Source organism: Dipteris shenzhenensis, chromosome 3 (genome assembly GCF_047967505.1).
Source record: "Dipteris shenzhenensis isolate YYH24624 ecotype China chromosome 3, Dip_SZ_1.0, whole genome shotgun sequence".
NCBI lineage: Eukaryota > Viridiplantae > Streptophyta > Polypodiopsida > Gleicheniales > Dipteridaceae > Dipteris > Dipteris shenzhenensis.
This window is the reverse complement of record NC_141598.1, coordinates 52,157,298-52,160,567: the sequence shown is the minus strand read 5'-3', so window position 1 is coordinate 52,160,567 and position 3,270 is coordinate 52,157,298. Positions and strand designations below refer to the sequence as shown.

At 39.4% G+C, this 3,270-nt stretch overlaps 1 long non-coding RNA gene across 1 annotated transcript; it reads right to left on the bottom strand.

Annotated features, from left to right (window-relative positions):
* Window positions 1-1,400: 1,400 nt before the first annotated feature.
* On the bottom strand, window positions 1,401-2,286 carry LOC147903982 (uncharacterized). The gene is made up of 4 exons (XR_015540588.1): window positions 2,199-2,286; window positions 1,755-1,880; window positions 1,609-1,679; window positions 1,401-1,498 (listed from the first exon to the last, which is right to left on the bottom strand). It is a non-coding gene; the product is annotated as an uncharacterized LOC147903982 (long non-coding RNA).
* Window positions 2,287-3,270: the final 984 nt, after the last annotated feature.

Genomic DNA, 3,270 nt, shown 5'->3' with positions numbered 1-3,270 from the left:
CAAGGAGGGGGGTTTCCATTTTTCGAGCGAAAACCTCCGAGAGACAAGCGGACAAAAGGTGGGAGGGGTCAAAATATATAGGCTCAAGTCATTTTGGGGAAGCACAAAATTCTAAATTATTTCAAGGAATATGTTAGTAAATCTGAAATATTGATTAATAGAGATAGATATAAATATACCTTTATATAATATTCATATATAATGTCCAAATGGTGACTTATTTTATGACTTTCAAATATCCTTTCTTTTCCTTTCACCATTGGTTGGATCATAAAATTTTGAGCAAATATCCTCGTTTCAGTTTCTCAGGATGAGCTAAGAACAATATATAACATCCTTTTAATAGACCCTCTAAGTGTATTTTGCTAGAGGAATATGGTTTGAAGAGCTTGCCCCAACACTATTCCACCGGTGGAATACCCTTGGAGAGCCTACAAAGAATGAGTCATAACTTTTGCTCCTTAGCTCAGATTGAGGAGGTGTAAAAAGGAAAAATATTCAAAATTTCATGATCTATGCAATGGTAGGCTTAAAATTATAATTTTTATAGGTATAGAAGAGATAAATTGGAAATTTCAAGATGTATATGAGAGTTACAACTTCTTCCTAATTCATATTATGGTACGAAGGAGTCCGGTAGGGACCACATTTCCTTAAAAGTACATAGGTTAAGAGAATTGGGAATATTTTTAAAATACCTCCCTTGCCTTCCCATATTTGATAATGTATTAGATATTAATTTATGATCGATAGTAATGGCTTCAATTATGAGATTTTTGATATCCTTTTCCTACTCATCCAAGGAATATGGCATACATTGTTACTGAGAGCTTCTCAATACTTCGAATATGGGATTGATAAAGCTAAGGGAAACCCTTTTAAATCAATTGAATTACCATAATCCTCAAAAGAGAGTATATGGTAGGGAGGGATTTATATGAGTTTCTAGGTGTTCACTATTTGTTCATATATAGTTGATGCTCTCTAAAATGAGGGTTATAATGATAAATAAGTAAGTATATGGTTCCATAAATGAGAAATTAAGAAAGAATTGTATATTCCTTTGAGAAATATACTAGCATGGTTGGTGTCAAACATTATCGCTCGTACTTTTTTGCTCGTAGGTTTTTGCTTAAAAAATATGCACATCCCCCAAGGAGAAAGGTTCTCTTTTATCTTGATCATTGAAAGGAAGATTAACCAATATATGATCACCATGCTGAAGCATTTGGATCGATTCATATCTATCTCGAAGACCTCCTTGACAAGATATTCCCCAGTAATCTTTGGAAGGAACGGGGATCGGTTATCAAATTCCATGCCCAGAAGATCATTCTGGTATTAATCATTCGGGGAAGCTCAGCAAAAGAGGCCACTTAAACAGATCAAACCTGCAACGCCCAAAAATCAAAGCTGAGGAATGACACCAGATTTTTCCAAACTGGTTTAGGGATGTCTTAGGAAAACGAAAGTATCCAGCTACAAGCATGAAAATCCCCTGCAGACAGAAATTCCAAGGCCTTTAGCTGGGCTTGTTCCTGAGAACCACGTCAATCAAAGGTGCGAAGTGTAAAGCTTTGAAATTTAAAAATAGACTAGAGACAAGACCTGAATCCCAGCTCCTGTGATGATTCCCATCAAGAAATTGGGCATGACGCTTGCTATGGCCATCATCATACCTTCGACCACCATCACGCTTGCTACAATCCCAGTGTACAGTACAAGAATTGAACAAAATCGAGATGCAGACGTACCATAAAGTAGCAGATTGAGGAAGAGGCCACTGCAATTAGTAGCAAGAAAGGCATTGAAGATAGCGTGTTCCCTGCATCAAAGGCCACAACCCCGTGGTGCCCGTTCAACCGTTCCCGGTGGAACACCTGCGAACGCTGATGGAGTGGAAGAATTTGATCTCAGAACACGACTACGGAGTGGAAGAATTTGATCTTAGAAACATGACAACAGTAGAGGGAACAGACAAGACAAGCAAATTGAAGGCTCCAATAAAGATCTGTCGCATTCTCTACTTGCCATAGCTTTGTTGAGTCTCTCGACACCCCCTACCTCCCTCGCCATCCACCACCCAAGCTTATCAGAGTAGTGACTTCCATGAAAGACGACAAAAGCAATGAACGAAAAGAAAAAGGATGCACATACACGAATACACAGAGAAAGAGAGAGAATAGAGGAACACTAACTCGCTACGCAGGCCGACATCCAACAACAAAGCCCTTCAAATTTGCCACCACCAAACGAACAAAGAAAATTTCCTGAACCATAACCACGAAAGAGCACTGATGTCTCATCTTAAGTGCTTATCCGAGGAGAAATTAGAAATTTCCTTTATGAAATAAAAAAGGAAGATGGTATTCGCGCTTTAGACGGGAAGGATTCGCGTTGCTATATTCTGCCCCTAGCGGGGCAGTGCTTAAAAGGGGGGGGTGGCATTGATTGCTGTGGCTTCAACCTACAATAACTTCCCAACCAAATGGGCAAAAATAGAGACTTGGGGGCTGAGGGACTTGGTTTGTATGGACCCTTAGATTCTAGATGCCAATACTCACTCTGCTTCTGCATAAACTTTTCCACAGCTGAGAATTTGAGGCTTTGAACTTCGTAGAAGAAGCAAATTCAGCAACAGCGTTACAGGAAAAGACTCAACACATCACATCAGCCAGTGACGCTTGCTTACGACTGTCTACACAATTTTTCTCTAGCATGGGTTAGAATGCTCACTTAGTAGCTCCACCTTTTTTCTCATTGTATCAGGTTTTCTATAAGTCTCATAGACCCATCAGTCTTTAGTAGACTTTAATACACTTTCTTTCTTACTTTCACACGTTTGAGATAAGCATTTCATGATTTTTCCTTGTATTGTAAACTAGCTGACCCCTATCCATGTGTCTGTAGCACCCACAGATGCACATCAATCTATTACGGGCTTCTTAAGAGACGCGAAGCTTTTGGGGAACCAAGGACAAATATAGTCCTGAACTTTCAAATTTCCTTGCAGGTCTTTTTGCATTTTGGCCCCTAGGCTAAATGCAGGATCTTCTCAAGATCATCATTGCATTTAGCAGTTTTTGGATTTCAAGCAAAAATCCGAATATATCTCATCGATTGCGACACCGGCTGTAAATTCAGGCATCTTGTACGATTGTCCGTCATCTAAGATTAGCTGTCATGTGGTGTTGAAGCCACTTTTGTTCGAAAGCTTTACCACTGCCTAAAGTTCTTCTTCACAATTTCGTCTTCCAGTATCGTGCAAAA